At 39.0% G+C, this 26,019-nt stretch overlaps 1 protein-coding gene across 12 annotated transcripts in view; it reads right to left on the minus strand.

Annotated features, from left to right (window-relative positions):
* Positions 1–26,019, minus strand: part of Cnot4 (CCR4-NOT transcription complex, subunit 4) — a 101,530-nt gene that overhangs the window by 75,315 nt on the left and 196 nt on the right. Inside the window, exon 1 of one of the 12 annotated variants that reach the window (XM_063285991.1) lies at positions 25,373–25,814. The exons of 9 other annotated variants lie outside the window; for them this stretch is intronic. The gene's annotated coding sequence lies outside the window, so the exon portion shown is untranslated. Of the gene's footprint in view, positions 1–25,372; positions 25,838–26,019 lie in introns of those variants that run through there. 2 more of the 12 variants (XM_063285995.1, XM_063285994.1) reach the window with 2 other exon arrangements.

Below are 26,019 nucleotides of genomic sequence, written 5' to 3' on the forward strand. Positions count from 1 at the left end.
AATAGAGATGCTGTCCCAAAAAATCCAAAAATAGAAACTAAAAGAATCTCATCATTGAAACAGAGAAGTTTCAAAAAGAGACATCAAAATGTAAAATGATGGAAGAAATTCTGGGATTCAGAGTTAACGGTCCTACAACAGCAAAGAGAACCTTACAGTTTGTTACAGAATACCTCGGCAATAAAGCTTCAGTCTTTCATCTAATTCACAAGATTACAAGCAGGGAATTAAAATTATACAGGGTTAAAATATGGCTGCCTTGGTGCAGTATTTGAGGCTAAAAAAAGGATTTCGTAAAATTCAAAGCTAACATACATGTCAGACATGATAGCACATGCCTATGATTCCAGCTATAGCTGTCTCTTTATAAAGGAAAAGTAACACACAAGCCAACCACAGTGGTTGAGGCCCTATAACCCCAGAACTTGGGGGAGAGAGGCAGGAAGACGACTGCAAGTTTGAGACCAGCCTGGTCTACACAGCAAGTAGGCTACTTAGTGAGATCCTGTTAGCAAAAGAATAAGTAAAATAAGTAAAACTCTCCGGAGGAGACATGAGAAGTTTCAGTGAGAGGAGGGCACGTGACGTCCACTACTGACTAATAAGTGGTCCGAGCGCTGAGACTAAATAAATAATGGGCTGCTGAGTGCTTAGCCATAATGGGACATCTGTGCTACTACTCTCTTCTGCCAAGCTCAGGAACACTGAAGCTGAAGAAGGGAAAACATCACTATCTAAGCCAAAGGACAGTGAGGAATGTTGTGAGATGCTGTTTTCAGGATGTAACGTGGCTGCTGTACCCATGAACTCACAGTAGCAGCAGTAATCTACAAGAGACCTGCAAAAGACCTTCAGAAGACTGAGCCCAGCAACACTCCACTAACAGCCAGTTCATCCTTCCCAGAAGAGCTGGGTAGTTAGTTAATGGTCATGATGGGGGAAGGGAAGTCACGCTCCTTAGTGGTGTAACAACTGGTATTCCCCACCCATCTTCATGCAAGCAGCCTTAACTAAGTCCCATGGGGTGTGCACAGGAACACATGTAAAGGGAGTGGGAAGTGGAGGCACATAAAACTGTAAGGAAGACCTAACCCCTGGAGAAAAGACACTGTGGGAGGGAGAGATGAGAGGATAGTGGGGTGAAGGGGTGTGTGTGTGTGTGTGTGTGTGTGTGTGTGTGTGTGTGTGTGTGTAAGTAAACTGAAGGACTAAAGAAACCTTAAAAAATAAGTCAACAAATTAAATGTTCATTATAGTATAAAAGAAAAATAATCCCAATGAAACTGTTGTGATAAGAATAGAGACGCCTGGCAGTGGTGGTGTACAGCTTTAATCCCAGCACTCAGCAAATTTCTGTGAGGTGGGGCCAGCCTGGTCTACAGAGCAAGTTCCACGACAGCCAGCAGAAGAGTCTGTCTCAAAAAACAGACAAACAAGCAAATAAAACAAAAAAAAAAAAAAACAAAAACAAAAAAATGGGGAAAGAGCTGCTGGGGAGATGGGTAAGCACATAAGAGAATTTGCTGACAACACGTGTTCTTTTCCCAAACATACTGGGCCATTACAACCACCAGATGATGCTCTCTTCTGACATTTGGGCATTGCATACACATACATACATTCAACCACACACATATACATATAAAATAAAGCAAATCTTTATTTAAAAAAGAGAGAGAGTAAAAGCTGGAGGATAGGCAGAAACTAAGGGAACTTGTTGCTCTTGCAGAGAAACTAGGTTTAATTCCTAGCACTCACATGGCAGTTCATGGCCATCTCTAAGTTTAGTTTCTCAGTTTCATGCCCTCTTCTGGCAGTAGATACCAGGCACACACGGTGCCATACATACTAGCAAAATACACACATTAAAAATAGATAAATAGAGGGGCTGGAGAGATGGCTCAGCGGTTAAGAGCGCCCGACCGCTCTTCCAGAGGTCATGAGTTCAATTCCCAGCAACCACATGGTGGCTCACAACCATCTGTAAAGAGATCTGATGCCCTCTTCTGGTGTATCTGAAGACAGCTACAGTGTACTTATATATAATAAATAAATAAATCTTTTAAAAAAAATAGATAAATAGATAAGTAAATAGATTGATTGATAGATCTAAAAATAAAGAATGGGAGAAAGCTTACTGTTGCTATACTGACCAATAAATGAGCTTAAAGTAACTTTAAAAAAATCATCTGTTCATCAAGTCTATTTTGGAGGTGAGAGAGGAGGGAGAGAGAAAAACATCTGAAGAAAATCTCAGTGGGGGACATGCCTCAAAACAAAGCAAAAGTCAGTGGAGGAAGGTTTCCTTACATGGTAGACAGTCATCAACTTCTATAGCTATAGAAACCTGAAAGAGATAAACAACTTTGCAGATGGAAGAAGTCACCAGGAAACCCAAAGACCAGGCAACAAACATGGTAATTAATATACAGAGCCACACTGCCTCCTCCTAATTATAAAGGGTATTAAGTGGCCGCTACAAAAGCTGTTGTAAATGCACCTCTGGCCTCCATTTCTCAAATATGGTATGTGACAAGCAGAAAACACTAATGTTATGGTACCTTTAAAAAGCTAATGTTTTAAAAAATGCAACAGGAGTGGTGGCCCACATATATAGTCTGAGGAGTGTTAAAGGCTAGCCTGAGCTACACATTCAAAGCATGTCTCAAACAATATAAGCAATTACAAACAAAAGACAAAATAAGAAAACTGATAGAAAAACAACAAAATGAACTTTCAACAATAGTTATATCTGGAAGAGTCTTTTGACTTTTGACTGACCAGTTCTCATTTCTTTATCACTTTTTCTTACACCTATTTAATTTCTCAGTCCTACAAAAGAATTTTTACTTTTACTAACTGGGTGATGAAAACAAACACACAAAAATAAGATAAACACTAACTTTCCATTCTACGTTTCAGAACTCTGGTGACAATTGCTGTAAATACTGCAGTGTACTCTTCCAGACATGCACAGAACTACATGTAAACACACTCAAGAACTCATCTCTGTGTCACTGAAAACCTTAAGAACTGGCACACTGTTCTCTTTTATACTTAACACACACTGTAAGTTCTTCTATCCTAAGAGATACTCCTACTTCATTCTTTTCTTAGCATAATATATTCCATTACATGGTCACACAGAATTTTTTTTAAAGATTTGTTTGTTTTATGTAAGTATACTGTGGCTGTCTTCAGACACAGCAGAAGAGGGCATCAGATTCCATTACAGATGATTGTAAGTCACCACATGGTTGCTGGGAATTGAACTTAGGACCTCTGGAAGAGCAGATCTGGGCCTGGGTGGGAGCTGAGCTGGTCAGAATGTTGGCCTTCCCTTATCTGCTCCACCAGGCTAAGCTCTGCAGCACTGCCCTGGCTAGGACCCCAATGCCACCAATGGTAGGAGGCAGTGTCAGCTTTCCTGCTCTCATGCCCTCAGGACTAGGCTGACTCAACTCCACTGATGCCTCCATAGCCAGCTCCCAGTCAAGGAAGCAACTCCCAAGTGCTGCAACCTGTGAGGGGCTGGCTCACTTCTGCCTTTGCCAGTAAGGCAAGCTCCACTCTGTTGCCCAGGCGAGATACAGGGCTCACCTTCCAGAGTGCTATAGACAGATGTGGGATAGGACCAGCTCTCCAGCCTTCAGGATCAGGCCAGCTCTCCCACCACCCATGGGGCAAGGGACATAACTTTTTATTTTTAACTATTTTACTTGCTGGAACACACTCACATTGTGGTCAACCTCTCTCCTTGTACTATTTGGGCCCCAGCAACCAAGCTAAGACTGTAAGGGTTGGCAGCAAGCAACTTTAGCTACTAAACCATCTTGCAGCCCTTACTAAACACTTACTCTTCACAGTAAGATTTAGATTGTGGTATGTGGATGTGTGTCCATGGGTGTGCAGATACTCAAGGAGGCTAAAAGGTCCCTAGAGTTGGAGCTGCAGGTAGTTAATTGTGAGCCATCATGTGTGGATGCAGGAAGCCACTCTCTACTCCCGTGAAACAACAGCCAGTGCTCCTAACCTCTGAACCATATCTTTAGCTCCTAAAACACTGACTGTTTTCAAATGCTGTTTTGTTTTGTTAACTTATTTATATGGGGCTGGAAAGATGGCTCAGCAGCTAATAGCACAATACTCTTGCAGAGGATCCTGGGTTTAGCTCCCTGCACAAACATCACTAACTCTAGTTCCAGAGTATCTAATGCCATCTTCTAACCTCTGCAGGTCCCAGGCACACGCATGATACACAAACATACATCCAGGCAAAGCACCCACATACATAGACTAAGTAAATCTAAATTTAAAAAAGTATGTGTATATGCAAGTAGGTGTGTATGTATGTGCTCGTCTACAGTCTATGTAGAAGTCAGAGGACAACCTGTGGAAGATTCAATTTTTGAATTCTACCACATGAGTTCCAGAGACTACATTCAGGTCATCATGCTTGGCAACAAATGACAACATCTGCTGAGCCATCTTGCTGACCCCTTGCTATCTTTCTGAGACAGGGTGGCTGGCCTCAAATCTTCTGATCCTTCTGACTTAGCTTCTAAGTGCTGGTGACGCATGTGTGCACACCACTGGGTTTACAAGGAACCACCATGTCCAGTTTTCCCATTCATATTTGAATGTATTATTTTACCATCCCAGTAATTAAGTAATATTGTTATTCTTCAGTGTGTCAATTAAAATACTTTTAAGTATTTTTAATACTTTTAATACAGTAACATTTCTTACTTATGTGGTTGCTATATAAAAATTTTAACATACATGGATGTTAGCTTGCTTTTTGTTTAATTTCATTTTATGTATATGGCTGTTTTGCCTGCATGTATATACATCTGGACCACAGGAGTGCTACAGACAGTTAAGAACCACGATGTAGGTACTAGGTGCTCTAGAAGAACAGCCAGTGCTCTTCACTGCTGAGCCATTTCTTCAGCACTGTATGTTAGATTGTTAAAATTTATTAACAATCTAAATTAATAAATTGTGAAAATTTATTGATTTTGCAATTTTATGTGTGGTATATGCATATCAAATATCTTCCATCAGTTTCTGCCTTACTTTTTGAGACCCAATCTCGTACTAAGCCTGGAGAACCAATTCAGCAAAATGAGCTGACCAACAAGCCCAAGCATCTTCCTCTACCCACCTCCCCTGCAGTGAAAATTTAGATTTACACCACCACACCCAGATTTTTCAAGTGCTTGCTGAGGATCCAAACTTCTAACCTCACAGCTTGCATGGCAAACATTTTGGACACTGAGCCATCCCCCCCAGCCAGTGTGAAATGTTTTCTGAAAAGTGTATGTATTAATAAACTTAAATGAGCCATGATCCTGAGTTTTTATTTTAAGGCAAGAAGTCTTAAAATAATGTTGAGATGAACTGCCAACCAAATTTCTTTGATAATCTTCAATAGCCAATAAAAAGCATCCCATCAGATATAAAAAGCTAAGGCTAACTTTTAGTCTAAAAGCAAAGTTGATATATGTACTTTATTTGGTTCATCTTATTTTTATGTATATGTGCCTGAGTATATGTCTGTGATCCTCATGCAAGCAGGAGTCCTCAGAGGCCAGAAGAAGGCACTGGACCCCTTGGAACTGGAGTTACATGGTTGTGAGTTGCCATGTAAGTGTTGGGAACTGAATTTGCAAGAGCACCTAGCACTCTTAACCACTGAGCCACCTCTCCCTACTATTTTTTTCTTAACTTTTAAATTACATTTATTTGTATATCTGTGTGCAATTGCCACAGTGCATGCATGGAGGTCAGAGGGCACCTTTCAGAGCAAATTTTTTTCCTTCTACCACATGAATCCCAAAGATTCAACTCAGACAGCTAGGTCTGACAGCTGGCTAGAGCCTTTAGCCACTGAACCATCTCACCAGCCCGATACAGACATTTTGAAATAGAAGAATCTCAATAATAAAAAGCTGGGAGGGGGGTTGGGGATTTAGCTCAGTGGTAGAGCGCTTGCCTAGGAAGCGCAAGGCCCTGGGTTCGGTCCCCAGCTCCGAAAAAAAGAACCAAAAAAAAAAAAAAAAAAAAAAGCTGGGAGGAAAATATAAAGTGACCTTTTAAAGTAGTAGAAAGAATACAAACTTAAAATTTCTCCTACAAAATGATGAAATTTTGGCCAAATTTATTAGAAAAATAATTTTCTTAAAATACCAACACAATTGGCAAATCTGACATCTGGTCTGTGGAATAACTGACGTAGAGCATCTACTGAACCATTTATTAGGAATGAAACTTTTATCAGAAATATGCAAATATGTAAAAACTTTTTTTTAGTTTCGACATTGTCAAGAGTATTAAGAAAAAAAAGAATTACAGAAATCTACATTCTCAGTAAAGCCAAACAATTTAATCCTTTATAATCTAAAATGTAAGGACTGTAATAACTTTGAATGTTTGAATATTTACAATTTGAGAGTAAATATACTTTATAATGGGAAAATTTCTTTGCAAATAAGGTATAAAAATACAAAAGGTATTTATATAATAAATGTCCAGAGTATAGAAATCACCTTTAAACTACTAAAAATGATCTAAAAACGAGTACACACATTTTAAAGAATCAAAATAACATGAAAATAATAAACATGTTTATTTTAGGGTTTTTGAATTATAAGAATTCTTTTTCCACTTCTTTTTTGAGATTTTTCTCCAGTTATTATTATGGTAATTTTCTGTGACCAAAAGTTCTAGTAACCTAAGAAGAAAGAATCGCAGCTCTTTGCAACACCCAGGCTTTTGATTTCCTGTCAATGGCCCACCCAGTTTTCTGTTGCCCAGTGCCAAAATTTGATCATAATCTTTGCTTCAGCATTCTCATCATCTATATCTGGTCATTACATCTATTGACTTTTATTTCTTATTTCTTCAAGAAATCTCTTTTGGTCTCCATTTCAACTGTATTACTAATATACAAACGAATGTAATTTGTATTGATTCTGATGATCTCTCTGTTCTAGAATTCACGTATCGTACAGTTGTCTGATTCTTTTCAAATAAAAGCTTGTCAAAAGATCATACGTATTAATTGTTTAACTATTCTGTCAAAAAATCCTTCTGATTCTGACTTACTATGACTATGGAATTTTGTATTTCTAATGAATGGTGATATATTTCTAATATAAAGTGATGCCCCCGCCTTAAAATACATTCTCTTCAGATTAAGAACTTTTAAACTGGGGCTGGAGAAATGATTCACAGTCAAGAGCACTGGCTGCTCTTCTAGTGGCCAGGGTTCAATTCTAAGCACCCACATAGAGCCTTACAACAGCTATAACTCTAGTCCTGTCGGATCCAACACTCTTCTGCCCTCCATTGGCATTAGGTACTCGGATAAAAGCACAGACATACATGCAGGAAAACACCTACACACATAAAATCAATAAGTGAGAAAAACATTTATTCTGCTCAAACTTAATTCTTTCTTGGAGTTTTAGGAAAATATCTTTCTTGCACTGCCTAATCATACCACCTCAGCAATGAGAAGAATGTGCTCTCACTGCTGGCTGTCATATTCATTTTGGCTCTTGTTCAGATATGTTCCTTGGGTTTGCCTAACCTTCCTCTCTCACTCATTCACAACTTTAAGCAAATGAATCTTGCTCCCATTCTTTGACTACTGGCTTTCTGAATTCCCGCAGTATTCTCCACTGTGTCTCTGGTCCCTGCTGCTTTATACTTTTAAACCACTGTACAAGGCATTACTCTTATATCCCATGAAATGCCTTAGGATACAGATACTCTCTCACCCACAACAAAACGCTTAATATGTAGTTCATGGAAGTGCATTTCTTTAAGCACAGCACTCAGGAGACAGAAGTAGGTGGATCTCTATGAGTCTGAGACCAGCCTGGTTTATACAGCAAGTTCCAGGCCAGTCAAGGCTATACAGTGATAATCCTGTCTCAAAAACTGACAGACAAACAAACAAAAATGCAATTATTTGAGGCTGGGCATCTAAGTGAGCAATGTAGCACTTGCCTGGCATGGGCTCAATCCCAGGTACACCCCAATCCAGAACAAACTAAATCAAACCCAACCAACCATCCCCCAACCCCTCAACACACACATATACAGAGTGGGGAGGTTAAAAAAAACAAAAAACAAACAAAAAAAAAAAAAAAAAAAAAAAAACAAGCTACCAAAACTTAACCAGGATAAAACAGATAATCTGGTTACTCCTATAATCACCAAAGATGTGGAAGCCATAATTAACAAGCTTCCCAAACAGAAATCCCTTGGCCCAGTCAAATGTATTTTTGCTAAATTAGCTGGGAATATATATATAATTCAATGGTAATGTGCTTGCCTGGCATGTACAAAGCTCAGGGTCTGATCCCCTGTATTGCAAAAGAAAATAACAATAATATAATAGTGATGATGACAAAGATATGCAAACAGAAAAAAGGAAAGGAGAGAGCCTCAGATCAAACATCCCTCATGAACTTATATATAGAAATCTTGAATAAAATATCATTAGATTAAAACCCAGGAACGTAAAGAGAAGATTGTAAACCATAACAAAATGGGATTTGCTCCAGTTATGCAAGGCTGATTCAACTTTTTATTTTTTTAAAAAACTGTATGTCTGTGGGTGTTTTGGCTGTATGTGTATCTGTGGCATGCCTGATGCCTACAAAGCCAGAAGGGGATGTTGGGTCCCATCTGGAGTCATGAGCAGTTGTGAGGTACCATGAGCGTCCTGAACATCAAACCCACGTCCTCTGGAAGATTAGCAAGTGCCTTTAATTATTGTTTCAACTCTTGGAGGAAAAAAAAAAACCACCCCATGTTTACCTAGAGAAATGTGTCAATTGGTAAGAAGTACTTGCTGCTCGGCAGAGACCTGAATCTTGTTCTCAGCACACATGCAGAACAGCTCATGACTACCTTCAAATGAAGCTCCAGGTGACCTGACACTGTCTTCTGGACCCCAGAAGCACTGTACACATGCAACACACAGACACAGACACAGTGTAAACAAAAAAAATATTTAACAAATCCCACCCAGGGCCTGGGGGCACAGGCCTACCCTAGTAAAGAGCACTTGCCAAGCATATGTGAGGCCCAGGTTTGGGGAGGGAAGGAGGAATACACACTTCTGAGCAAACTAGGAAAAAGAGTAATTTCCTCTCAGATTGATAAAGAATGACAAGAAAAGAAAGAAAGAGAGAAAGAGAGAAAGAGAGAGAGAAGGAAAGAGAAAGAAAGGAAGAAAGGAAGGAAGACAAACCAGCCACAGCTAACATCACATTTAATGATAAAAACAGTTTCTTTCCTACTCTGGTCCAAAGGAAAGACAGCTGTTCTCACCAATCTTACTCAACAATTATGGAATGCTACACAATAAAGAATAGAAAATAAAAAATTTTAAAAAAAACATCAAACTGGTAAAAATTTTTGCAAAGTTTTTATTTGCACATAGTATAACTATTTAGTTAAAAAAATCCACTCTATTAAGTTCAGGGAGGTCACAAGATGCAAGATCAATATACAAAAATTGAACACATTTCTATACCCTAACCACAAACTCAAAGACACTAAACTCTATGCAGTGTTATTGTCAACTTGACTGAGTTTGTAATCACTTATGAGACACACCCCTGATTATATTTATGACAGTGCTCCCAGAGGACTTACTAAAGAAGAAACAGCCACCCTGCATGTAAGCAGCAGCAGTCCATGGGTTAGGGTCTCCAACTTAATAAAAAGAGGGAAAGGAAAGCAAATTGAGACCAGCATTTATCACTTTGCTTCCTATGGCCACAATGTGACTAGCCACATCATGTTACTGTGCCTACCCTGGACCTTTAACAATATCCCCTCAAACTGTGAGTGTAAATAAATCCTTCCTGCCTGAAGATGCTCTTGTAAGGAATTTCATCACAACCAGGCAAACTAGTGTGGTACAAGCCTTCAGAACAGATACTTGGGGAAGCGGAGGTAGGGGGAGGATTAAGGGAGTCCAAACATCTTACCAAGAGCCCATCTTGAAAAGAAAGTAAAAGAAAAGCTTTGGGTACTGGCTCAATGGCAGAGTGCATTCCCACTACTGATGAGGTCCTTAGGTATAAACTGATAGAAGAAATAAAAGATTTAAATAACTCAAGAGCCTTAGCATGCTTACTGACCGGAAGTCCTAATACAGTAAAGGCACCAGTCATTGCCAAACTCTGCTACAGGAGTAATGCAATTACTAGAAAATAAATAAAAATAAATAAATAAATAAATAAATAAATATAACAAAAACAAAAAAGTTTCTGCAGATACAAATGGAGCCTATCATAAATGTTATATGGGAAGGGGAAAATCTTAGGAGACCTAAACAGTTTTGTAAAGTCAGCCCAGTGGGAAGAATTACTCAACACAACATGGTACCAAAGGAGAGAAAGATACATAGACTGATGGAACAGAGTAGAAACCCCAGTAAAAAAGGCTGCTCAAATATGCTCAATTGGCACTTCTCAACTTTACACAAGAAACTTAATGCAGGAAAGAAAGCCTTTATAACAAATGATGCTGGAGCACTGCTGCTGGGGTGTGTAATCTTACTACTCAGGAAGTATTAAGTTAAATCAACTTGAAATGGACCACACATTTAAACATAAAGTATGGTGGTGAGGCACCCCTATAATCTTAATACTTAGGAAGCTGAAGCAGGAAGACTGAAGTTCAAGGCCAGAAAGTGTAACAGAAGAAGACTCTGTCTCAAAACACCATCACCCTTCCCACCACCACATACACAATGAGTAAATCACCACCTTGGCCCTTCTAACCCCCTTTAACTTTTAGTAAAGAGTGTCTGGAGGACACAAAGTCTTATCTACAAGAAGATTTCAATCTCATCAAAACTTAAATTTTTCATGAAAAAGCAAACAATCAATCAATCAATCAGTGTACTAAAAGCAATAAAAGCCAAAGTCTTGTGCATGCTAGACCAGCATTCCACCACTGGAGAGAGCTAAACCCCACAGTTCCCAAATTAAAAAGTGTAGACTGGGGCTGGGAATAAACTGTCTAGATACTCCAGGCCCTGGATTTAATCACCACTACACTACATTAAAAAGAAACAAAATTAAAAAACAGAGAAACTTTTGCTGGGTATGGTAGCTCACACAACTTTAATCCCAGAACTCTGAAGGTAGAGGCAGTCAGATCAATGAGTTTGAGGCCAGTCTAGTTTTCATAGCCAGTCCCAGGACAGCCAGGATTACTGGAGGGTAGGAGGGACTGTCTCAAAGGAAAAAAAAAAGGAAGGAAGGAATAAAGAAAGAAAGGAAGGGAGGGAGGAAGGAAAGAGGGAGAGAGAGAGGGAGAGAAGATCTGCTCTGTGAATAACACTAAAGACAATGCAAATGTATTAGAAACTGGGGTAAAGGGGCTGGAGAGATGGCTCAGTGGTTAAGAGCACTGACTGCTCTTCCAGAGGTCCTGAGTTCAATTCCCGGCAACTACATGGTGGCTCACAACCATCTATAAATAAAGTAAATAAATTAAAAAAAAGAAAGAAAGAAAGAAACTGGGATAAAACATTTGCAAACTACTTTTTTGTGTCATTCAGGCTTACTCTGTAGCCTAGGCTGATCTGGAACTACACAGCCCAGGCTGGCCTCAAATTTGAAACTTTTTTTTTTTTTTTTTGCCTCAGTCTCCTGAGTACTAGGATTATAGATGTAAGTACCACAGACAGCTTGCAAACTAAATTTTTTTGTTATCTACAATATACAAAGAATGTTCAAAACTCAAGAGGAAAAAGTCAATCTAATTGAAAAACAGGCTAAAAAACAATTCATAAAAGGTGAGTATATACAGAAAAATGCCCCTGGGTTTGTGGGACATGTCTATAATCCTAGCAGTCCAGAGGTAAGAGGATTGTGAATTCAAGGCCAGTCTGATTGAGAACCCAGACTCCCAAACAAAACAAACAAAATATTTCAGTATCGTTAGCTCTCAGAGATCTCAAACCACAGTAAAATATAATTACATACCTACCAGCATGACTACAGAAAGAATGCTGATGAAATGTCTTAGTGTCTTGTCCTATTACTGTGATAAAATACCCTGACAAAAGTAATCTAAGGGAGACAGGGTTTGTTTAATCTCAGTTTAATATACAGCCCCTTATGGTGGTAGTCAAGACAGCAAGAGTTTGACCAGCAGGTCAAACTTTGTCTGCTCCTGGCGAAAGGAGGAATACAGACATGCTGCTCCCTTTCTCTACAGTCCAGGATCCCAGCCAGGGAATGAATGGCACCACCACCCAAACAAAGTAGGTGGCTCTATCCACCTCAATCAAACCATTCCCGAAGGCCCTGCTCCCAGATGATCCTAGAGTCTATTAAATTAACAATTAACACTAACCTCAAACACAACAAAGAAACCAACAGGTGGAGAGATAATCTACAAAATAAAATAAAGTATTTGTGAACTATAAAACTGTCAAAGACTTAGTATGTAAAATATATAAGGAACTCAAGACAAAAAAAAATGACTTAAAATCAGCAAGAGACATGAAAAATAATACCATTAACCACAGAGTTGGGTGCATTGCTTAGATGCTAGTGTTTGCCCAGCATGTACAAATCCCTGGGTTCAATCCTTAACATCACCATATGAAACCAGGTCTGTTGGTGTGTGCATATAATTCCAGCACTCAAGAGGAAGTAGAATGATCATAATTTCAAGGTCAACTTTAACTACATATCAAGTTCCAAGCAAGCCTGGGATATGGGTAACCATTTCACCATCAATCATCATCATCAACGACAACACAAACTAGGCATGTAATTAACAGATGTCCCAGCAATTTTACTTTTGGACATACATCCTAAAATGAAAACTTAAGTTCATGTAAAAACTTGACATGAATGCTCATAACAACTTTTCTAGTAAAAGCTAAACACAGAAAACAATCCAACTGTCCCTTAACACTGTTGCACAGTTACACAGTGGTTCATCTTTACCACAATATACTAATCAGTAATTAAAAGAGACAAAAGACTGATCGATGTGATATGTGGGCTGAAAAGTTATTCCTATGGATTAATCAAAATCTAGGTAAGCAGAGCCAGCAGAAATTAAGCCTAGCTTTAAATTTTAAGAATTCCCAACACATAGGGGCCGGAGAGATAGCTCAGAGGTTAAGAGCACTGACTGCTCTTCCAGAGGTCTTGAGTTCAATTCCCGGCAACTACATGGTGGCTCACAACCATCTGTAATGGGATCCGATGTCCTCTTCTGGTGTCTCTGAAGACAGGCCACAATGCACTCATATAAATAAAATGAAAAAATAAATATATAAAAAGAAAAAAGAATACACACACACACACACACACACACACTAAAGAGTATTGAAGTCCAGAAAATAACAAGATCTTTGTTTCCACCTATCAAACTTATCCTCCCATTGAGCATCTAAGAATATGAAATTTTATCATCTCCCCATCTTCTTCCTTCCTCAAATCTATATTATTTATAGCTATAAGGGTTTGGAAGCTTTGGGGGCTCAGGTATCTTCTTTTACTCTAATAGTTTCTGTAAAACTATTTCTTCTCAACTCTAATCATTTACAGAACATTCATATTTCCCAATGTGTACTGTTGTCCTTTTAAGTGGTTAAGAACAAATATTGTTCTAGAATATTTGATCTCAGAAGTCAGCATCCTTGGTTCTAGTATTAAGGCATGAAAATATTGAACTCTGAAAATTTTAATCTTAAATTTCTTTATCAAAATTCTTCCAGGTATAGCTGGAGAGATGGCTCAGCTCTTACCATGCTATGTGCAGAGGACCTGAATTCAGTTCTCAGTACCTACATTGGTCAGCTCTTGACCATCTGCACCTAACTCCAGCTCCAGCACCCTCTTCCTAGCCTCCACAGGCACCTACACACTAAATAAACAAATGTTTTTTAAGAGTTAAGCTGGGGGGGGGGGGGATTTAGCTCAGTGGTAGAGCGCTTGCCTAGGAAGCGCAAGGCCCTGGGTTCAGTCCCCAGCTCCGGGAAAAAAAAAGAACCAAAAAAAAAAAAAAAAAAAAGAGTAAAGCTGGGCAGTGGTGGCACATGCTTTTAATCCCAGCACTCAGGAGGAAGAGGAAGGTGGACCTCTGAGTTCAAGGCCAACAGACAGTCAGGATTTCCAGGACAGTCAGGACTACATACATGCACATACACACAAATCCTGTCTAACAGTCAGGACTACACACATGCACACACACACAAACCCTGTCTAGCAAAGCAAACAAAATTACAGGCTAATTGAATATGATATTCAACTACTAAAAAATTATCTCAGAGTTGGAAAGATGGCTCAGCAGTTAAGAATACTAGGTGTTGGGGCTGGAGAGGTGGCTCAGTGGTTAAGAGCACTAACTGCTCTTCCAGAGGTCCTGAGTTCAAATCCCAGCAACCACATGATGGCTCACAACCATCTGTAATGAGATCTGATGCCCTCTTCTGGTGTGTCTGAAGACAGCTACAGTGTATATAATAAATAAAAAAAAAAAAAAAAAAAAAAGAATACTAGGTGTTCTTCCAGAGGACATGGGTTCAATTAACAGCACCTACATGGCAGCTCCCAACCGTATGTAACTCCAGTCTCAGAAAATATGATTCCTCTTCTGGTAGCAGCATCCATACAATCCTCTAATATACATATAGGTAAATACCCATACATTATCATCTAAGACCCCTTATTTCCAGCACTGGGTAGGCAGAGGCAGATAGATCTCTGTGAGTTCAGACTACCCTCATCTACATAGTGAGTTCTAAGCTAGATAATGTTCTATTCTAGTACTAGGCTAGATAATGAGAACCTTGCTTCAAAACAAAAACATAATAAAAATCATCTAAGTTAATCCTTTATCCCAAATACTTAAGAGCAGTATTTATTTTAGTATCATGACAAGGTTTTTATTTTTTTTGGACTTTTTTTCTGTGTCTGTGTCTGTCTCTGTGTCTGTCTCTGTGTGTGTGTGTGTGTGTGTGTGCGTGTGCGTGTGCGTGTGCGTGTGAGAGAGAGAGAGAGAGAGAGAGAGAGAGAGAGAGAGAATGTGTGCCCAGCAGTTCCAGGCAGTTGTAAACCATCTGATACAGGTACTAGGTACCTCTTGAAGAACAGGAAATGCTTTATCTGCTGAACCATCTCTCTCAAGCTCCACAACCCAAGTTTTTACATTTACTTTTTTCTTTCTTTTTTTTGACACAAGGTCTCACTGTATAAATTTGGAACTCAGTATGTAAATCAGGCTGGTGTCAAACTTCTGACAATCCTCCTGCCTCTGCCTCTTGATGGCTGGATTACAATAAGCATGACCTACCACTCATGGTTCTAGAATTCAATAAAAAGCAGAGTCTAGAGCTGGGGTGTAGCTCACTGGCAGAACACATGATTGGTGCATATGAGGAATCCCTGATATCAGAATAAAAACAGAAAGGAACCCAGTAATGATCCTTAAGTGTCTCTTGTTGCCTTAAAGTTATTAGCAAGAATAGTGATGCATGCCTGAGTCCTCACAGACAAATGTTTCCCCAGATCAACCTACCTATAACACCTATAGAAAAGTCACAGGGCTGCAAAGATGGTTAAGTGGCTAAGTGTACCTTCTGACTTTCAGAGGACCCAAGTTTGACTTTCACCATGCGCATGTCAGGTGTCTCACGACCATCTGTAACTCCAGCTCCATCCAGTGCCCCCCAGAGCCTGTGCAGAACATCAACTTATATGGCATACATTCAGAAAAGCGCACACACACACACACACACACACACACACACACACACACACACACAGATTTTCCTTCACAAATTCAATCTTAAAGTACAAGATTAACACATTAAAATCCCCCTTTCAAAAAAATCCCCAAAGGCAAATGGTGTTTATATTTAACAACCATGACCAAATAGATAAAAGTTTTTTAAAAGTTCGGCTAGCCATGGTGGCACACACGTGCCCATAATCCCAGCAGGATGGAAACTGAAGCAGCATGTCTAAAGCCAGTCCGGGCTATACAGCAAGACCCTGTCACAAAAAGCAAAACGGAATCAATGACAAATTATTAGCTTGACACATTACAAAAGTAAAGAAGCTTTAGGGATAGGAGACGTGCCAAGCAGGTTACAGGCTGCATGTCCCTGAGATGCCTAGAGAAAATGTATTTTAGAGTTCAGACTTTGGAGAGATTCTAGAGAATGTATGTAACATAATGACACAGGTCAAAAACTGAGACTAGCATACAACTATAAAGATGAAATGACTTTGTATTTCATATAGACCTTAAACATACAGACATGATATTGTAAGAAAAGCTTCTGGTTCCAGTATACCTGCCTTTGCCTGTGCTCTGTAATGTGAGGGCAGTGGAACTTTCCACTATGGCTATCAGGGAGTATTTTGTAAATTGAAGTTAATGACGATCAATTTGTATTTCTCAACAATGCACTACATTACATCTTGGTTTCTATCATTATTAATATTAGACAAGTGCTACAACAGTCATGGTGCTAAGATAGATCCAAACATTTATAACACAAGAAAGAAAATGACTGGTAAAAATAAGTGTAAATTTAAAATTCTAAGCACCTTGGGCTTCAGAGAGTTCCAGCCTTAACTGTGAGAATCTTTAAGATCTACACGTTAAATTCAGCATAAGAATAATACCTTAGATATTAAAAACAAGAAATAAAAGTAAATGTATTTAATACTCATCTACCATTTACCAAGCTAAAAGAACATACATAAATACTTTAAAACACAAAGTGAGAGAGCTGGAGAGATGGCTCAGCGATTAAGAGTATTGGCTGGCCTTGCCAAGGTCTTGGGTTTGATTCCCAGCACCCGCACAACAGAGCACACCTACCTGAAACTCCTGTTTCAGGGGATCTGATAACCTATTCTGACCTCTACAGGGACCAGGCACACATATGGCAAACATACATGTAAAGCAAAACATTCACACAACAAAATAAAGATATAAAATATATAAATAAGCGCAAAATGAGCTGGGCATGGTGACACACACCTTAATCCCAATACTGGGGGTTGGGGGTGGAGGCAGGAGGACCAGAAGTTCTACTACAAAGTAACTTTTCCAGGCTGGCAAGATGGCTCAGTAGATAAAGGTATTTGCCACCAAACCTGATGACCTGAGTTTGACCCCTGGAATCCAAATGGTAGAAGAAATGACTTGATTCCCAAAGCTGTTCTCTGAAATCCTCATGCACCCCATGGAATCCATATGCTCACCCAAGTACACAGTAAATAAAGTGTTTTTTAGAAGGATCAAAGTGACTTTCAGGCTAGCCTGAGTTCGTAAGATACTACCTCCAGAGAGGAAGACGATGCAGAGGGTTTGGGGATGTAGTTCAACAGTACAGCACTTGCTAGCATCAGCAAAGCAAGGGAGAAAGAGGAGAGCGGAGGGGAGGGGAGAAAACTTTAAAATGTGAAAAATTCTTTCACAAAATGAAGTGTACCGTCTAGAAAGTCACAGTATTTGAGGTTGGCTTAATGAGGGTCAAAAATTGAATAAAAGAATACCTGAATACCTTCAAGAGTATTCAAGAACAGCAACCACATACACCACCACCACCAAAAAAAAGTTGATGTTTAACCAGAGTTTTAAAAGTCTGTATGCGGGGTTGGGGATTTAGCTCAATGGTAGAGCGTTTGCCTAGCAAGCGCAAGGCCCTGGGTTCGGTCCCCAGCTCCGGAAAAAAGAAAAAAAAAAAGGTCTGTGTGCACTGGCCTGTGCCTGTGTTCATGTATATGTGCATGTACATACAGAAGCCATAGATGGACATCAGGCATCTTCTTCAGTCACTCCCTAACTCACCCAACTAAGACATGGTTTCTCACTGAACTTGGAGCTCAAGGATTAGGCAAATTCAGGGATGCTCCTTTCTCAGCCACTCAGAGCTGGGTCAAGATGCCCAACATGCTCAGCTCTTTTGTTTGTTTGTTGTTTCATCTAGGTGCTGAAGATCCTAAGTAAAGTCCTAATGATTACACAGCAAAGCACTTCACCAATTGAGCCACCTCCCCAGCCTCCAACATTACGTTTGTAAAATGAAGCATAGCAAAGTAAATCAAAGAATAAATTTTCATTTCACATGTCTTTTTCTAATATGTTATCCTGCTGACCTTAAGATCCTATTCATCCTTAATGGAAGTTGGAGCCTTCAATATTTAATGCCCTTATTCATCAGAATTTTCTGCATTCTTCTGCTTCATCAAGCCATCACTGAACCTTAAAGATACCCAATAATATTTCTTGAGTATAATTATCCAAATATAAGCATGTTATATCTTATCTGTACTAATAAACACATAGAAGCAGAGGAGATAAAGTTTTCCACTGTAGTGAGCAACTGTAACCTCAGCACTGTAGGAAGTACAGGTGGAAGGACCATTGGAAGGTCTGCATTGGAAGGTCATTTGCAGCTCTTAGGGACAGGAAAAACAGTTTACTTTTTTAATGTTTCTTTGTTTTCCTCACTATTAACCAGTGAATGAATAACTAAAATCATTCTTAAAAACTGAATTCTTTTTTTTAGATTTTTTGAGTAATCATATATCACCTCCCTTCTGAAACCCTGCTTCTATATTAGCCACAACTACATTGCCCTATAATCACGTCTAGTGCACACTAGCCTAGGTAACATGAGACCCTTGTATATACTATAAAAGACAAGCACAATATGATTCCTTAGTCTTATGCTGTAAGTACAGTGCCACTCTGAGACTTAGGAAGCTGAAGAGAAAAGACTCGGACTCAGCTGTTTACTGCCCTTGCAGACCTAAACTCAGTTCCTGATACCTACATCAGGACATGACCACCTGTAACTCCAGCTCTAAGAATTCCAACTCCCCCGTCTGGCCTCCAGAGGCACCTATACACACTTAGCACGTATACATTCACACATATATACATAAAAATAGATTTTTATTAAAAAAAAAAAGACTTAATTTACCACCAAACCCTGCAGAATTTCCACCTCAATGCTTTAATATTCCTCAGAATAGCTTTTCAACTGGCCTTTAATATTTCAAACAAAACTCAGCTGTTAACCCCAAATTATTCATCACAGTACTGAAAGAAGAATTAATCTTTCTAAAAAATACCACCATGTAACTCCTGACCTACCAATTTTGTTTTAGGGGGGGATGCTTCTTAACTGTTTCACACATTGAATTCAACCTTCTAAATATGTACTTTATAAACCAACTCTACTAATATATCTGCTACAATTCCCTCAGATTAACACTTTTCTCCCAGAAAAACCAGACTTCTTACATCCCTCACAACACACTCATCCCCATCCCCAAGTGACTACTCATGATCGTCTATCCCCTACATGAAGTGTGTGAAACGCTCCTCTGGAGCTACTCTGAGGACACACACTTCATATTCTTTATCTATATCCCACTTTCTCACCCTACAACTCCGATGTGAAGTACACTGACTGGAGTTTATGTATTATAGACATTATTTGAACACTGCTCTGGGCAGTGCTGGTTATACTATTATAAAGTATTCTTGTCAAGATAAACACAAACTGTCACTTTCCAGCATGTGGGTCTATAATATGCACTCAGCTATTTGAAAAGCCAACTGCATGATCCTGATTAAAATTCAGAGTATTTTATTATGTCTAAAGAGTTCTAGTACAAAAGAAAATAATGTGATGGCTAGGATTAGATTCAAAGTGGTGCAGAGCAGAAAGCAGCATGAAGAATGGTAAAGTGAGTGGGGTAGAGGTGAAACCAAACTGCTATGAGCTGATAATCTTTTGAGGCTCAGTGACAGCTACTACATCATAATCCATAGCTACTTTGTATTTCAAGAAAATGTTCACGAAGTTTCAATTTTTAAAAAGGACTTGGGCTTGGACTATAGCTGACTTGTAGAATGTTTTCCTAGTACATAACCACTAAATTCAAATCCCAGTTCCCTATCCCCCACTAAAAAAAGAAGCTTAATGTTGTCTTAACTTCATTTTAAATATATATAAAACACCTTGCAATACCTTTTTTCAGGGGTTACTGCTGTTGTGGATCCTGGTGCACTGAAATAGATCTGGGGCAAACAAAATGTTTGGTTTGGTTTTTTGAAACAGGGTCTCACTATTAAGGCTCAAATACTGGCACTACAGGTCTGTAGTACATGGCTAGATACAACTAGGAGAGTGAGAGAGCAAGAGTGAAAGCTACATTTTCCTGATTCATGGTTGAAGATGGGAGAGCCTGACCGAACTGAGTAATGCTACTCTTAGGCAGGTGGGCCTGAGTTATTTAACTAAGGAAGCTTAAGAAATCTAAGAGGGGGGCTGGAGAGATGGTTCAGAGGTTAAGAGCACTGACTACTCTTCCAGAGGTCCTGAGTTCAGTTCCCAGCAACCACATGGTGGCTCACAACCATCTGTATAATGAGATCCAATGCCCTCTTCTAGAGTGTCTGAAGACAGCTACAGTGTATTCACATGCATAAAATAAATCTTAAAAAAAAAATCAGAAAAATGTCATACATAAAATATGGAAAGCAGAAATTTTTTTTAAGTTTTTTTTTTAAGTGGAGAAAAAACTGCTATAATCAAGGCTCACTAAATAAGTTTAAATAACTTAAGTCAGCAACGTCCGCTCAGTAAACTCATAGTCTAAAGACACCTGATGCCCTACAGGGAATGAATGAAACAGGTTACTAAATTATCACATCTTATGGAGAGAAGAAAAACCCTGCTCACAAATGTCTAGATATGTGGCTTAGACAAGGTATCTGTTACTATTAGGGAATATCATATCCTTTGGATATATATCTACCATTCACATTCTGTCACTGCTTTGTCTACACCACAGTTTGCTAATTCCTTCAACAAACAGTAACACAAACCTATGGTTTTTAAGTAATGGGTTTTTTAATTCAATTACATTGGGTTTTTGAAGTTTGGTTTTGAGCTTTTCCCCCTTCAACTTTGTTTTTTTGTTTGTTTGTTTTGTTTTGTTTAAGACAGGGTCTCATTGTTTAGTCCTGGCTATCCTGGAACTTGCTGGTCTATAGACCAGGCTGACCTTAAACTCAAGAGACCTATCCTGCTTCTGCCTCTCAAATGCTGAGACTAAAGGTATATGCCATTATGCCTGGTATTTATTTAACCATTGTTTTTACATAATGTTTTACACATTGTTATGCACACAAGCCAATTTGGTCATTTTGATTTCTAATTCTATTCCATAATTGCTTAAAAGATGAGAAATTTTTAGTGACCATAACAAACAAAAAGTTTTGAACAGATATATAACACATATGCTATGCAAATAGCAAGGCTTACCCAAGTAAAGTAAGTAAAGCTTGAAACAGGAGGATCTTCCTACAGAAACAGCTTAATCATGAAAAAGCCATCCTCACGAACAGACTGGGTCAAAAAGGAAAAACATCTCAGACTGCCCTATACTTATACATCTTTACTTTGGGTTTTCCTCTTCCCATAAAAGAAAATCTAAATTACAATGATGCAGCTAAGTGGTAATATACTTGCTTCATATGCACAGGCCTGAAATACGTTTCTTTTTTTCTCCCTCCCTCTCTCCCTGAAATATGTTTCTTAGCATAGAAAGACTTAACCAAACTAAACCATAAGGGACCAAAAAACAGTGCTAAAATTACCCATAAACAACTTTAGGGAGGAACAAAGACAAAACAAACAAACCCAACAAACTTAAAGAACCAGGATGGGAAAGGATGGTTTATATAGCATTTATTTTACAAGTTTGGAGACCAGGGTTCTGTCCTCAAAACTCACTAGACATGGTGTGCAATTGCAGTCTAAGTCCTGACTAGGCAAAGGCAGGAGGAATCCTGAAGGTTAGTGGAGAGCCAGAATAGCCTAATTGGTTAGTCTAGAGCCCACCTCCTAAAGTTGACACCTGAAGTTGTTCTCTGGCCTACCCACACATGAATCTGTATGAATACACAAATGCAGAACCTACTAGGAAACTACATTTGGAAAAGCTGGCATTTACTTCACAATCTTTCAACTAAAGAAGTCTACAAAATGAGATTAAAAATTATTTTGAAATAAACTGTGTAAACACCCACAACCTGATCACGGTAGTGGCTTATAACCATAATTAGTAAACTTTCAACTTCTGAGAAACAAAGATACATTAAATCTTTGTTACCAGATTTCATGCAACTATTTCTTTCCAAGAATGGATATTTGTAGACTTTCCCTAATAACTCTGAGGGAACATAAAGTTTATAAAATGTTAGAATGTGTTACCAAGTTTTATCTGATACATGCTATTCCAGTGGGATGAAAACCATTTACAAGTTCCATTTAGATTAAAAAATTCCTTTGGGGAATGTATGTAGTACATTCTAGTTATACTGTTTCTAGAACAGCAAAAACCTCTATAACCTATTTCCCTACTGTTTTGGTTTCAAAAACCAACTTAGATCTCTATAGTTTCTTCACAAAAAGTCAAGGTGATATTATAGGTAATGGGGGGGGGGGGGGGTTGGGGATTTAGCTCAGTGGTAGAGCGCTTGCCTAGAAAGCGCAAATCCCTGGGTTCGGTCCCCAGCTCCGACAAAAAGAAAAAAGAAAAAAAAAAAAAAAAAAAAAAAGACCCACACAGTGGAGTGAGATATTATAGGTAATGACAGAACTATATGAATTTCCAGCAGAAACAAAAGCTTTCTCAAATTTACCCTATCTCACATGGTCTACAAAAACAATAACAAAGTTGAATCAAGAATTACTTGTAGTCACATTAAAAAAAACAAAACATTAAAGTGAAAAGTGCTGCCTCATTTTTAAAACAGGGAGTAGGAAGGAAGACAAAGAAAAGCTTCTAAATCCAAACTACTTAAATGAATTGTTTTTCATTCTCTTAGGACACAAAATCCATTTTACAGAAACACTCTCCTGAAAGCCACTGTTTAACATGCAGGAAGCTCCATGGTCTTGCCACACAAATAAATAAGTAAAATTCTCCTAATGCTAGGAGCTCACCCTTTGGCAATGGCCTCTGTCTTTTACAAACTAATGAGTTATCCAGTACTGGTTACTTGGTGGTTCACTCTGTAATTCCAGCCTAAGGAAGCTGAAGCAGGATGACTGCCCTGTGCTTGAAGACAACTTTCACAGTCAGTTCCAGGATGGCCTGTGCTAGTTAAGACCACAAAAACAAAGTAATGGGTTACAAGCTATCTCTAGTATTTCCATCTAGAAGTAAGTTGACAAGTGTCACAAAACACTTTTATTTTGTTATTTGCTGTTTGATTATATCTCTCATCCTAATCAAATTAAAGGTTTGTTGATGCAAGTTTCAGAAAAATTATATGGTAAACCAACTTTAAGTGACTCATGTTTAAAATCCTTATACAAACAATCTATTCATTTGAAGACTTCAACTACTTGATTAGCAGAAATAATTCCAAAGTATCAGAGAAAACCATTAAGCATGAAGCCTCCATGTTAAATATGTTACAAATAAAAACTACACAGAAATATTTATAAATTTCAGCATATTTCCTCCTGTCAATATGTCAAAGAACTTTTTACATCTTCTCTATGCTAGAAGAAAAGGAGAAATTACTTAAGGTATTTAGTGAGCAAAATAGTCTTGCAAAAGAAAAGATGTATTAAAAAAAAATCATTCACCTCCTTCTATCAGACAAACAGTATTCTCCTTAGAACATACTGCTTACAATTCAGCCGAGTGTGACTGCCAAGAGTATCTAGACAAGATTGTTCAAAGTGGCAAGCTTTTCCACCAGCATCTACTTAATACTTGGAGTTAAAGGCAAGTTATGGATAAGCTAAATGAAAAGTATTATTTTCTCTTTAACTTCAAAGTATAGCTAAAAACAAGGTATGCTTATTTAAAATGCTTCCAATTTTCAGAAGAATAGGGATTTATTCAGTTTTGCCAAATAGAGACTTAAGTGGCTGAAATAAAGAGCTCTGGCCACAAGTGAAAAGATGAAGAGTCTGGTGGATGTCTACAAGTTCAAGGCCAGCTTAATCTACATTGCTGGTCAGTCAGAGCTAACATAAAGACCCTGTCTAACAAAAGAAAGAAAGAAAAAGAGGAGGAGAAAACAAGAGGAAGAAGGAGAAGCTTTATGAGCAGCTTTTCTAATATTAGTTCACATTTTTAAAGACTTTTTCATAGTAACTTAATGCAATATCAAATCTAAGAATATTCAAGCTTTACAGGTGAAATATGTAAAACTTACAATAACTCAGTAATGTGCAAAAGTGACTAGAGGAACTGCATTTGTATTTACACTTAAGCTGTAAATATTTTTCCCCAAATAAGGGACATAGTGTATCATGAGAATGTCACTGTGACTTTAAATATTTTTACATATATATTAAGAACACAGTGTCTTATGTTCAATGTGTTTGTGCTGTTCTGGTAATTCTTTATGTCACTGTGGTGTATTACAGCAAAGGCTCTAACTTCTGGTTAAGCAAACTAGTACATTTCAATTCTGTTCACTGTACTGTAGAGACCATAAGCCACTCCTTGCTCTTCTAGTTCTGACTACAGGTTATAACAGCTAAGTACCACAGAAAGCGTGCATATGCACAGCTTTGTCACTTCTTTTCTCAGCCCCCTTCTTTTCTATGGAAAAAAAAAGGAATTTAAGTTTACCCCAAAATATCAACTTCTCTTTTACATACATTCCCAATGTGTTTTTCCATACAATTTATTCTGATAATTCCTATCCTAGAAACGTCAAAAGAGGGAATTTCACGGATCAAAAGGGGAAATAAATGTTATCAATTATCATAACATCAATATAACGGAGCCAATAATTGATACAAAAGGAATCTGTAATCTGCAGACAGTCAAAATACCACTTGTATTTGCATGTGATGTTCACGGATGAATTCTGTGTGTGTGTGCCAGATTCACCTGGTTTTGAAATGCTAAGCTGATCTTTATGGGTATAATCAGAGCCAACATCAAGTGTCCTGAGGAAAGGCAATTCAGGAGAGCGCTGAGTGGCATGGAGAAGGTCGGAAATTAAGAAGACAGCGAATGAGCAACGAAAAGATCACAAAACTCAAAACATTCATTTCCTGAGTAGCCTGAAGAAAGATCTTTTCTCTTAACGTTAATAGTCTCCTACTCACTTCATTCACTTCCTAACTTCCTTTACTTTTCAAGGAACAACAAGGGGCATCATCTCCTCTTTTCTGGGAATGTGTACTCAAAGAATCTGCATAGGAAAGAGGGAAGGAGCCGACAATTCTCAAGTAGGTTGAGAAACAGGTGGATTACACGGAGCAACGGAGCAGTAACATGATTTAGATACTCACGAGGTGGCTTTAAGATGACAGATGTGGTTAAAGGAGACTTGCACGTCGGAATCAACTTGGGTCTGGCAGACAGACTGGGGACTGATTTGCAAGCACCAGAGGGGGGCAGAGGCTAGAAACAGAGCGGCCTCAGTGGAGGGGACGGGGCAAAAAAGGGCAAAAAAACCCCAAGCACCAAGCAGGACGGGTGGACAGTGAGTAGCAGCACCCGTCAGAGTGGAAGGCTATTGCTTGGGAGACCGGGGCCAGTAGGAAAGGACGTCAGAGGGGAAAGGGGGCTGGGGAAACAGGAGGACCAAGACCTAAGGATACTGTTGCCAGAAAAATGCGGGGAAAAACTGGCGATGAGAAGCCCTCTTGGGTCCTCAATTGAAGAAATTCTCCAAGGAGAGCCGGCGCTCGTCGCCGCGCTGCCTCCAGCCGGGCTGCCTTTTCCTGGTGGTAACTGCTGTGGCGTAGAGGGGAGAGGGAGGAAGAGGAGGAGGAGGAGGAGGAGGTAGCCAGAGGAGGAGGAGGGTGAAGACGAGGCGGGCGGGGGTGGGGGGGTGGGGAGAAAGGGGGGTGCGGCCTGCACAGTCCCAGCGAAGCCTCCGCTCTCTCGTAGCCGGTCAGCGCCGGGTTTCCCCTAAGCCCAGCCCCGCAGACAC

Source organism: Rattus norvegicus, chromosome 4 (assembly GCF_036323735.1).
Source record: "Rattus norvegicus strain BN/NHsdMcwi chromosome 4, GRCr8, whole genome shotgun sequence".
Lineage (NCBI taxonomy): Eukaryota > Metazoa > Chordata > Mammalia > Rodentia > Muridae > Rattus > Rattus norvegicus.